The following is a 13,183-nucleotide window of genomic DNA, read 5'->3' on the forward strand; positions in this document are numbered from 1 at the left end:
GAATCCTTAACACTCATTCAGACAAAAACAATGACGGCATCATGCACACAGTTTGAGAATCATTGTACACACACACGCAACACGCAACACGCACACACACACACACACACACACACACACACACACACACACACACACACACACACAGGGGGGGATGGCTTGCTGAACCAAAACCTGATAACTCTCAGCACAACATTAGTCATTTCAGTTAGTTTGTTAGATAATTAGTTAATTAGTAGGTTAGTTAGTTTGTTAGTTTCTGGGAAGCTGTTTCATGCCCCAATAGTTAGTGCTTTCTCACTCTAGTGCAGGTTAAGTAGAGTGTCACACGATCAAGAACACAGGGATGTCTATCCTCATGACGACTCAGGAAGTAAAGAAACGATACTGCATGGCCTACTAGATGCTGTTTGATCTCACCAAGGGGCAGGGAGAAGTGATGGGTGATAAGTTGGTCGCAGCATGGTTAGACAGCATTGAAAGAAGCACCACATGTTAGTCTGAGAGAAGATACAGTATGTTAGTAAGAGCAGCAGGTTAGTGTTTTTTGTCATGAGTGTTGTTCTGGAGTTCACTCTGCAGAGTGTTCACTAAGTAGCACAACCACAAAGTAATGAAATCTGATGTTAAACCTAATGTTAAACCTATCCTTACCCACACTGTTAGTGCTAATGACCAAAAAGCAAAAACTTTTATTTTTACAATATAGACAATTTTGAGGCTGGCCTATCTAAGGGGAAATCGGTCAGTTCTGCCTTCAGGACAAGACTCATGACAATAAACGTCAACCTGCGTAAGAGCAAAGAATCAATGGCCAAATTCTGAGGCCTCATCTGGGATTGTTAGTAGCAGTCACCACTCAGTTAGTAGTAAAGAAGGTAAGGGTTGTAATTTGCTTTGGTTTATCTAATAAGAGAATACACATGTGTCTATGCAGGCTACAAACCAAGCACTGAGCTGCAACACCTTTTAGAGGTTGGCCACACAATGGACAGGGGGGCAAACATTTGTCAGCCATTATTTGTTAAACTATTAAGATGGACAACTTCAAAAATAATCATCTTTAGCATAGCTACTGAAACATTTGTAACATGGTTTTAGGTGTCCCCCTGAGCAGAAGTGTGTGGTCAATCCAGTGAGCTACAGGTAGGTTGGTGCGCTTTGTCTTTAAATCTATTGGTTAATCCAGCTTCCCATCCCAGATCCTGGAATCATTCTCACCGTTGTGCTTTAGGGGCCAAAAGTAAAACATCTCAACAAGCAACTTACTGAGCTTAAGGTTATGACAGATAGATACATACATAGTTATTGTATATAATTTTGGGTGATCTGTGTCTGGTGGAAGGAAGGTTTCAGGAAAATGGAAGAAGATTCTGTCTCAGACTCTGTGCACAAAGCAAAGAGTAGTTAATGTTAATGTGTTTGAAATTGCAGGCCCAGCCAACATCATCCACAGTACAGATTAGTACTAATAACCACAGGTCTGCTAACCAGATCACCCTTGATACAAGTCAGTATTCAACGTCCTTCCATGTCTGAGGACGTCGGGAGATGATGTGGAAACTGGCCTCTAGGGGCAACAGTGAGCGCTGTTAGATTCAAGTAGGTTTCAGTTTTTCTAGGGGGTTATAGGTGAGGATGGCAGATAGCAAATTGCATCTGCCTCGTGTCCCAAAAGTTGCATGTTCAGATTCCACAATATGAAGTTGTTTTTGAGATTTTTGTTTTAAGCCTATTCCAAACCTTAACTCTTCATAGTTAATACCTAGCCTTAGCCTTAAACACTGAAATTTGAAGTTTGGAAGAAATTTGAAATGTGATGTTTGAGAATCATGGATGAACGTCTAATTCTGACGTGAGACTGTCAGAGCTAGTTGCAGCATACATTACATGCACACACACCACACACCACACACACACACACACACACACACACACACACACACACACACACCAGAGAGGGGGATGGCTTGCTGAACATAAACCTCCAAACCTGATAACTCTCAGCACACAATTAGTCATTTCGGTTAGTTTGTTAGATAATTAGTTAATTAGTAGGTTAGTTAGTTTGTTAGTTTCTGGGAAGCTGTTTCATGCCCCAATAGTTAGTGCTTTCTCACTCTAGTGCAGGTTAAGTAAAGTGTCACACGATCAAGAACACAGGGATGTCTATCCTCATGACGACTCAGGAAGTAAAGAAACGATACTGCATGGCCTACTAGATGCTGTTTGATCTCACCAAGGGGCAGGGAGAAGTGATGGGTGATAAGTTGGTCGCAGCATGGTTAGACAGCATTGAAAGAAGCACCACATGTTAGTCTGAGAGAAGATACAGTATGTTAGTAAGAGCAGCAGGTTAGTGTTTTTTGTCATGAGTGTTGTTCTGGAGTTCACTCTGCAGAGTGTTCACTAAGTAGCACAACCACAAAGTCATGAAATCTGATGTTAAACCTAATGTTAAACCTATCCTTACCCACACTGTTAGTGCTAATGACCAAAAAGCAAAAACTTTTATTTTTACAATATAGACAATTTTGAGGCTGGCCTATCTAAGGGGAAATCGGTCAGTTCTGCCTTCAGGACAAGACTCATGACAACAAACGTCAACCTGCGTAAGAGCAAAGAATCAATGGCCAAATTCTGAGGCCTCATCTGGGATTGTTAGTACCAGTCACCACTCAGTTAGTAGTAAAGAAGGTAAGGGTTGTAATTTGCTTTGGTTTATCTAATAAGAAAATACACATGTGTCTATGCAGGCTACAAACCAAGCACTGAGCTGCAACACCTTTTAGAGGTTGGCCACACAATGGACAGGGGGGCAAACATTTGTCAGCCATTATTTGTTAAACTATTAAGATGGACAACTTCAAAAATAATCATCTTTAGCATAGCTACTGAAACATTTGTAACATGGTTTTAGGTGTCCCCCTGAGCAGAAGTGTGTGGTCAACCCAGTGAGCTACAGGTAGGTAGGTGCGCTTTGTCTTTAAATCTATTGGCTAATCCAGCTTCCCATCCCAGATCCTGGAATCATTCTCACCGTTGTGCTTTAGGGGCCAAAAGTAAAACATCTCAACAAGCAACTTACTGAGCTTAAGGTTATGACAGATAGATACATACATAGTTATTGTATATAATTTTGGGTGATCTGTGTCTGGTGGAAGGAAGGTTTCAGGAAAATGGGAGAAGATTCTGTCTCAGACTCTGTGCACAAAGCAAAGAGTAGTTAATGTTAATGTGTTTGAAATTGCAGGCCCAGCCAACATCATCCACAGTACAGATTAGTACTAATAACCACAGGTCTGCTAGCCAGATCACCCTTGATACAAGTCAGTATTCAACGTCCTTCCATGTCTGAGGACGTCGGGAGATGATGTGGAAACTGGCCTCTAGGGGCAACAGTGAGCGCTGTTAGATTCAAGTAGGTTTCAGTTTTTCTAGGGGGTTATAGGTGGGGATGGCAGATAGCAAATTGCATCTGCCTCGTGTCCCAAAAGTTGCATGTTCAGATTCCACAATATGAAGTTGTTTTTGAGATTTTTGTTTTAAGCCTATTCCAAACCTTAACTCTTCATAGTTAATACCTAGCCTTAGCCTTAAACACTGAAATTTGAAGTTTGGAAGAAATTTGAAATGTGATGTTTGAGAATCATGGATGAACGTCTAATTCTGACGTGAGACTGTCAGAGCTAGTTGCAGCATACACTACATGCACACACACACACACACACACACACACACACACACACACACACACACACACACACACACACACACACACACACACACACACACAGAGAGGGGGATGGCTTGCTGAACATAAACCTCCAAACCTGATAACTCTCAGCACACAATTAGTCATTTCAGTTAGTTTGTTATATAATTAGTTAATTAGTAGGTTAGTTAGTTTGTTAGTTTCTGGGAAGCTGTTTCATGCCCCAATAGTTAGTGCTTTCTCACTCTAGTGCAGGTTAAGTAGAGTGTCACACGATCAAGAACACAGGGATGTCTATCCTCATGACGACTCAGGAAGTAAAGAAACGATACTGCATGGCCTACTAGATGCTGTTTGATCTCACCAAGGGGCAGGGAGAAGTGATGGGTGATAAGTTGGTCTCAGCATGGTTAGACTTCATTGAAAGAAGCACCACATGTTAGTCTGAGAGAAGATACTAACATACTGTAAGAGCAAGAAATCAATGGCCAAATTGTTAGGCCTTATCCAGGGTTGTTGTTCATATACCAGTCACCACTCAGTTAGTAGTAAAGAAGGTAAGGGTTGCTATTTGCTTTGGGTTATCTAATAAGAGAATACACATGTGTCTATGCAGGCTACAAACCAAGCACTGAGCTGCAACACCTTTTAGAGGTTGGCCACACAATGGACAGGGGGGCAAACATTTGTCAGCCATTATTTGTTAAACTATTAAGATGGACAACTTCAAAAATAATCATCTTTAGCATAGTTACTGAAACATTTGTAACATGTTTTTAGGCGTCCCCCTGAGCAGAAGTGTGTGGTCAACCCAGTGAGCTACAGGTAGGTAGGTGCGCTTTGTCTTTAAATCTATTGGTTAATCCAGCTTCCCATCCCAGATCCTGGAATCATTCTCACCGTTGTGCTTTAGGGGCCAAAAGTAAAACATCTCAACAATCAACTTACTGAGCTTAAGGTTATGACAGATAGATAAATACATAGTTACTGTATATGATTTTGGGTGAACTGTGTCTGGTGGAAGAGAGGTTTCAGGAAAATGGGAGAGGTACAAGTTAGTATAGTACAGGTTAGTGTAAGTAACAAAATGTCTGGTACCAGACATTAGTACTGTTAGGTATTAGAGGGTATGTGTTAGTGTATTTATTAAGGAATGCCAAGAGAGATGATGGTTTGGTTTCAATGGGTAAGGAAATTAATTACACTAAGAGCCACACTCTTAAACTCAAAATGTACACCTACACCACAGGACTTTGTTGGCACCTTAATTTGGGAGGAAGGGCTCATGGCTGGAGCAGAATGAATAGACTGGTATCAAATATATCAAATATATGGTTCCCATGTGTTTGATACCATTCCATTTGCTCCGTTCCAGCCATTCAAATGAGCCGTCCTCCCCTCAACGGGGCTTGGGGTTTAGTTTGGTTGATTAGCTTGATTAGTAACTGTTAGATTGTTAGTCCAGGTTAGCAAACCAGGATTACTCTGGTGTTGGTTAGTTCTATATGACTCTAGCTGAGGTTATTGGGAGTTGCAGTACATGCAGAAATCACAAGACAAACCAGGCCTCGGGAGACCATCCAAACACCGCCACAAACACTGACACAACCCTATTAAAGTCGTAACATTCTCTTAACACTCCTGTAACGTTAGAGTAGACTAACGATAACAAGCATTAGCTGCTGGAGTGGTATGGGTATGTCAGCTGGGGTTAAGACGTCCGCATGCTTCCCAGCCAAAACAGTTCAATAGAATTTGTTCATATATTATGACATCATTTTGTGATGTTTTTGTTAGTTCTGGACGTTAGTCATGTTTTTTTCGGCTGTTCGAGCTCAACATTTTTTCTAGAGGCAAGCCAAAGTCGGTAGCCGAAATCTACGCTCCTTCGTTGGTGATTGGTCAACAGTAGGGATTCTTCAATAAAGTCTTTGTTGTAATTCAACGAGAGACGACATGTTTTCATGCAAATGTTTTCATTGATAAATACTGCACCAGACATCTCAATTAGATGTAAAATTGTGCGACTAAGATCTCTGCAAAAACGTCAAATTGTATGACCGATTTCTTGAGTCATCTTAGATTCATTTGGAATATTTTGAGTAAGTTTATACTGGCTACGGCATATCAAAATGGACAATCGGTACTATTGTCGCTTTTTTATTGTTTTCCAAGTGAAGATCTTTTAAGGGAGGATGCAAAGCCCACTTGTTCGGTTTGCCTAGCCAACTTCGGGAAGGCGTCAGCCAAACTGAAGCATGCTGACGCCTTTAGGAGCACATCAATTAAATTAGCAGGAAGGCCATCTTAGCAGACTCAACCTTGTTAGTCATGTTAGACATCAGAGGTAGAAGGAAGTGAGTAAGGTGTTAAAAGTGTTGCCAAGGTTACCGAGAAGAGAAAGGTGCTGACAGCATGAGGAGAAGCAGGCATCAGAGAGAGGTGTTAGTCTCTCGCTGCTTTGATCAGCTGAACAGTGTGGAAGGGGATGATAAAGTGCTATTTTACAGAGGAGGGGAGAGAGCTCCCTCACGTAAACAATATTTAAGGAATTAAAGCGCCAAAGCATCAGACAACACTAAAACCCCACCCTTTATGGGTCTCTCTTATGGCATGAAATGTGGTCCTGAATGACGTCCTGAATGACGTCGGCATAAAATAGACTGCAATTAAAGGGGCCAGCAACGTGCCAATGGTACTTCCAAATAATAATAATAACAATAATAATCACTGCAAGGTCTCCTTCTAACACAAATCGATAGCAAAAGAAGTGTGCTCCGTCAGTAGCCTTGGAGTAATGTTCATTCGTCAGTAGGTGAAAGCCATAGGTCCCAGTTCCCGTCCCAGTTCCAATTCGGTAAGGATGAACCGCGTTGACAACTGCAGGGGAGATGACATGACAACACAGTCACTGAGTTCTGTTCTATATTACACAAGATGTGTAGACAACTGAGCAGCAGAGAAAGACTGATGGACTGAATAGCAGACAGTTTGACAGGCGCAAAGAAGAAGTGACACCTCAACTAAAACAGGTGGAGGGAGCAGAGAAGCAGCCATTAATTCTGCACCCGAAATGTCACACATTTTGTCGCAAAAATTAAAGTCAAGGGGGCTCTTTGTGTGTGTGTGTGTGTGTGTGTGTGTGTGTGTGTGTGTGTGTGTGTGTGTGTGTGTGTGTGTGTGTGTGTGTGTGTGTGTGTGTGTGTGTGTGTGTGTGTGTGTGTGTGTGTGTGTGTGTGTGTGTGTGTGTGTGTGTGTGTGTGTGTGTGTGTGTGTGTGTGTGTGTGTGTGTGCGTGCGTGTATAATCTGTGAAATGCATGAAATCAGGATTATTGGCCAGGGGCAGGATTCTAAGCTTTAAAGCTTCTGCAAAGAGAGATCCAGAATATGTTTGTGTTGCCTTGGTGAGGACAATCTCCCCCACACCACGGTTCCCCACCCTCAACTCCACTCTCAGCACATATGTAGGCTACCCTTCCACAGCCTCTTTTTCTCTAGCTCTTGGTTGACCTGACCCAACCAAACACATTTTATAGGCTGATCTGGCATACGTCATATATTAAAGATAATCAGCCATGAAAGCAGATTAGACGAATCTGATTTAGTTATGGCTCTACTTTCAGGTTGTTTTGCTCTCCACCTCTTCTCTGTGACAGTATAGGGCGACTGCACTGTTATAATGCGGTGGATTTATAAATTAAAACACTAAACTAATCCCTTACTTTCCATGTCACCCTCCCTATCATATACCCTCTCATATACCCTCTCTTTTAGATCACTCACAGCCGAAAATATTAAAATGTTATATTCATCCAATGTCTGCCACAATTTTGGATGACGTGATAATTTCACCGCTACTCATGCTGCTCCCTGTGCGCACTGATCAATCAGTGCGCATGTGATGTTGGTCCACTTAAACCAGATGCAACCCGGATATAGACAGTCCATGAATCGGCGTAAGCGAACGTGAGTAGATTACCTTGAAAACAACAGTCAGACATCTTGGACGCATTCTCCATTTCTTTATACCTCAGTGGATAGATCAGGTTAGATACACACAGACCGCGTAGACCGCATGAGAGAGGAATGTACACAACACAACAACGAGAGGGATAGAGACCATTCGTGAAAGTATGCCTTATCTACTTTGAAGAACCAGTAAAATGATTTTGTCAGACAGCTAGGCAGGCTAGCCTAGCTAAATAAGATGACTAAAGCCAGTAGTACAGTATGGGGAGCACAGAGATACCATTAGATGGTTGTCTGGCTGGCTGGCTGGCTGTTACTGCTTAAGCAGAGATGAGCTATGACTAAGGCAGTGGGGTCGCCAGAAATAAAGGCCAAAAAAATGGGTCCTGCTGAAAAAGTTTCAATACCACTGCTTTAAGGAATTAAAAATAATAAAGTCATCAAATAAAAACGAAGAAATATACACTACTGAAATATTGTATTATTTCATAGTAATTTACTATTTGTCTATTGATGTCTTCCCAATGTGGACCTGACAGAGACAATGGAATATGTTCAATGTTTTGGCAATTAAAGGTTCACTATTGTGGGGTTTGGAATTTCCATAAAAAACTCTAAAATCATTTTAATGCCATTATTCCATAATGCATTTAATTAATGTAAAAAAATATTTAAATCCGATAAGAACGTGATTATATTTTAATAATCGAACGAACTTCAAAAAGCACTTATCGCTCAGCATGAACCTTCTCTCTTGGCATGAGAACATACTGTACAGTACATCCTCAAATGCAGCACTGGTCTTTGTGTCAGTAGAAGGCCCTTGAACCAGTGTGCAATGAGAGGTCTCATTTGCTCAAAAGCCAATATTCTAACAAAACCTCACAGGCATATCGGGGGAAGAGAGTCCACCTCAGCGTAGGTTTCTGGATTGTCTTTCTAACAAGGGCATTTGAAAGGGTTTTGGCTCTCTCTGAATATAGATTGGCAACAAATATACATTCTTAATTAATCAAGGACTTCAAAGAAAATAAATGAGTTTGAGAAATAGTTGTACCTGTTTAGAAAACAGCTTTGTAGACAGCTCTGTCAGTCTGGTCATGTTGTTGACTCGTCTAAATGGCCTCTGAGGGCTGGCACCATCTCAGTATCCTCCTCAGCATATCTGGAGAGAAACACAGAGCAGCAAGCAGCAGAAAGTGGAACGCAACCACCTGGAACACCTGCCCCCAAAACCCTACCAAAGAGAGGCTGGACCGTTGGACTTGACTACTGCCTAAAGATATCATGGAATGCAGATGGGAAGGGTTAATAAAATTCCCAGAATCATAGGTGATTAGGAACAGTTACTAACTGACCTGATTAACCTTTTTTAAATCTTATTTGAAATGTTTTACCTTACACTGACCTAATTGAAATGAATATCTTGCTTCGGTAGCTCCCCTAATACAAACAATAGTCAATACAAATTTCATGGAGGAACGGAGCCTACAAGACATCATTACCAGCAATAGTAGTGGTTAATCCTCTGTCTTCAGAAGAACCCCTTCAATATGTGTGGATATACTGGACGCATACCTGTCTCCCTACTCCTGTATTCATCAGTCCATCAGGGACCCCAGGGAATCTCAGTTGTCATGGGGACGTGCGTCCTGCCAGCTGGGCTGTGGGTTTGGCCACTGTAGACAGAGGGCATCCATTAGCCAGCAGCACTGTTCTATTTAAACAGCAGCAGTGGAGGTGGACAGGGTGAGATAAGAACTGTTTCTAATAAAACTAGATGGGATGCACACGGCCCCTGCTTCATCACAAACTGATGTTGTAGAGGGGACGCAGGCATGAATTTCTCCTCAAAGAAAAATGTATGATGTATAGGCATATCCTATAATTATTTATTTATCTCAATCATGGAACAGAATAGCTAGCCTAAACGAACAAGGCATATGATACAGTGGTAGCTGACTCACTGTGCTGTTGCTGCATTCGAATGTCTAAATTATTTACTATGTAGGGCTAGACTAGTTGGTCCTGCAGAGATTTATCTTTAAACTGAAATGGGGGTGTTGAAATGGTATTCAGCTCTCATAAATCCGCATATACACCGAGTGTAAAAAATATTAAGAATACCTTCCTAATATCGAGTTGCAACCACCCAACCACCCAAAGGCACTTCAATATTTTGTCTTGCCCATTCACCCTATGAATGGCACACATACACAATCCATCTCTCAATTGTCTGAAGGCTTCAAAATCCTTCTTCAACCTGTCTCCTCTCCTTCATCTACACTGACTGAAGTGGATTTAACATCAATAAGGGATCATAGCTTTCACCTGAATTCACCTGGTCAGTCTGTCATGGAAAAACTGCAGGTGTTCTTAATGTTTTGTATACTCAGTGTATGCCTGTCACTGAACGTCTCTAAATTAGCCCATGTCAGTAAAAACAAATTTGACTAGTAAATTAGTCTAGCCAGCTATCTAAATGTGTAGTAATTATATCCAAATTACCGACCATTTCATGTTCGTAATGTTTTGTACGTTGTGTTACAAGACATACTTTCCAAATGCACCTCAGAATGAAGCTTCGTCACACAGATTGATGGTTAAATGATGATTAAAACCATTGAACACCATACATTATGACTGTTTTAATCATTTCTCACCCTATATTCTCTTCAGCATAATGATCACTGGTATTATTCTCCCCCGGACAGAAACCAGGCAATGGGACAATAATTGTAGGCTGTCTGAAGCTACGGTTTTGGGAGCGTTTCACAGATTAAAATGAAGAATTAAACATATTTTCAAACAAATATCAGAAGATAGAAAATCGGTCAGTGGTCTCTTACCTTTTGCATTGATGCAAGTTTGACCATCGGTCCAAAATGCACCTGTCTCGCACCATCTGTGTCAGCAAGGATGGCGCGATAAAGGGCTCCAACTGTGTCCGACTAATCCTCTTCGGGTAGAATGAGCGATGTACAAAATTGTCAGTGATATATAATATAGATATTCTGAATGAAAAGCGAATCTTTATCATCAATGGTTTTGTGATGCAGAGCGCACAAAAACCGATTCCAATTTACCCGTGGAGTGCGTCAGTTTGCCTTGAGCAGAGAGGTCGGGTGAGAGCGGAGCAGCTGCCTCTGATGGGCGGTTAATAATGGAAAGTAAATAACAAGACTGAAGCCTGGACAAAGGAGTGTTTGGATGGCACGAGGAATTAACCCGCAGATGTCTGTATTTTGTATGCGAGCGCTTGTAGGCTACGGACTCCAGCTGCCACAGATCTACGAGTACGTTCTATTGTAATGCAAACTGATGACAGAATGAATGCCCGTCAGTCTCCTCTACCATCTGCGTTCCCTCGGTAACCAGAAACTTGCCTGGAGGCGCCATCCAAGCGTTTTCACATTGGCTACAGATTATGGCTAAAACAATATAATCTCTGCAGTGAGTCTGAATACAATAGAATACAATGCCATTTTAGCCCATATAGTGTCCAGTTTGGTAAGAAATTATCATATGATTAGCCTTGCCTGCACAGTGCCATGGGGAAATTGAAAGAAAGAACCCTCCTATATGTGTGAACCCCTATAATCTATTCTAAATAATGGCCTCATCTCACACAAAAAAGCAATTATATGCTCGAATGGTCATTTAATTTTTTTGTAAACTCAGCAAAAAAAGAAACGTCCTCTCACTGTCAACTGCGTTTATTTTCAGCATACTAAACATGTGTAAATATTTATATGAACATAACAAGATTCAACAACTGAGACATAAACTGATCAAGTTCCACATACATGTGACTAACATAAATGGAATAATGTGTCCCTGAACAAAGGGGGGGTCAAAATCAAAAGTAACAGTCAGTATCTGGTGTGGCCACCAGCTGCATTAAGTACTGCAGTGCCACTTCTCCTCATGGACTGCACCAGATTTGCCAGTTCTTTCTGTGAGATGTTACCCCACTCTTCCACCAAGGCACCTGCGAGTTCCCGGACATTTCTGGAGGGAATGGCCCTAGCTCTCACCCTCCGATCCAACAGGTCCCAGACGTGTCCCATTGAGATCCGGGCTCTTCGCTGGCCATGGCAGAACACTGGCATTCCTGTCTTGCAAGAAATCATGCACAGAACGAGCAGTATGGCTGGTGGTATTGTCATGCTGGAGGGTCATGTCAGGATGAGGCTGCAGGAAGGGTACCACATGGACGTCTTCCCTGGAATGCACAGAATTGAGATTGCCTGCAATGACAACAAGCTCAGTCCGGTGATGCTGTGACACACCATCCCAGACCATGACGGACCCTCCACCTCCAAATCAATCCCGCTCCAGAGTACAGGCCTCTGTGTAACGCTCATTCTTTCAACGATAAACGCAAATCTGACCATCAACCCTGGTGAGACAAAACCACGACTTGTCAGTGAAGAGCACTTTTTGCCAGTCCTGTCTGGTCCAGCGACGGTGGGTTTGTGCCCATAGGCGATGTTGTTGCCGGTGATGTCGGTGAGGACCTGCCTTAAATCAGGCCTACAAGCCCTCAGTCCAGCCTCTCTCAGCCTATTGCGGACAGCCTTAGCACTGATGGAGGGATTGTGCATTCCTGGTGTAACTCGGGCAGTTGTTGTTGCCATCCTGTACCTGTCCCGCAGGTGTGATGTTCGGATGTATCGATTCTGTGCAGGTGTTGTTACACGTGGTCTGCCACCACGAGGACGATCAGCTGTCTATCCTGTCTTCCTGTAGCTCTGTCTTAGGCGTCTCACAGTATGGACAATGCAATTTATTGCCCTGGCCACATCTGCAGTCCTCATGTCTCCTTGCAGCATGCCTAAGGCACGTTCATGCAGATGAGCAGGGACCCTGGGCATCTTTCATTTGGTGTTGTTCAGAGTCAGTAGAAAGGCCTCTTTAGTGTCCTAAGTTTTCATAACTGTGACCTTAATTGCCTACCGTCTGTAAGCTGTTAGTGTCTTAATGACCGTTCCACAGGTGCATGTTCATTAATTGTTTATGGTTCATTGAACAAGCATGGGAAACAGTGTTTAAACCATTTACAATGAAGATCTGTGAAGACATTTGGATTTGTATGAATTATCTTTGAAAAACAGGGTCCTGAAAAAGGTATGTTTCTTTATTTGCTGAGTTTATATTCATTAGTATCCAGCATGGTGCTGTCATCCAACAGTCCACTCTTGTTTGAAGGTTGTTCATTCACTGTTCTCTTTTCTCTTGTTTCCTTTCATCTCTCACATAAATTAATTATATCCATGATTAAAGCTATCACACACAATTTTGTAATTTGGCAGAACTATCCTTTAAACGAAACGCGTTGTAAGATTTGGTCACTTTGGGATTTTGTAGCTGAGGGAAACAAACATGACGTCACGTTGCTACTTCCTGAAAAGATTGAGAGCTTGTTCACTGAATTTAGATTATTTGGCTTTCTTTTTTCAATGTGTGAAGCATGTTTTTGCATATGATATTAACTA

General features: G+C 42.0%; 1 long non-coding RNA gene across 2 annotated transcripts; it reads right to left on the minus strand.

Moving 5' to 3' along the window:
• Window positions 1-1,915: 1,915 nt before the first annotated feature.
• On the minus strand, window positions 1,916-10,983 carry LOC135514092 (uncharacterized). Of its 2 annotated transcripts, none has more exons than XR_010451631.1 (4): window positions 10,772-10,983; window positions 10,535-10,644; window positions 8,743-9,364; window positions 1,916-6,595 (listed from the first exon to the last, which is right to left on the minus strand). It is a non-coding gene; the product is annotated as an uncharacterized LOC135514092 (long non-coding RNA). The 2 variants fall into 2 exon arrangements; XR_010451632.1 differs by having other exon boundaries at window positions 10,758-10,983.
• Window positions 10,984-13,183: the final 2,200 nt, after the last annotated feature.

Source organism: Oncorhynchus masou, chromosome 25 (genome assembly GCF_036934945.1).
Source record: "Oncorhynchus masou masou isolate Uvic2021 chromosome 25, UVic_Omas_1.1, whole genome shotgun sequence".
NCBI classification, from domain to species: Eukaryota; Metazoa; Chordata; class Actinopteri; order Salmoniformes; family Salmonidae; genus Oncorhynchus; species Oncorhynchus masou.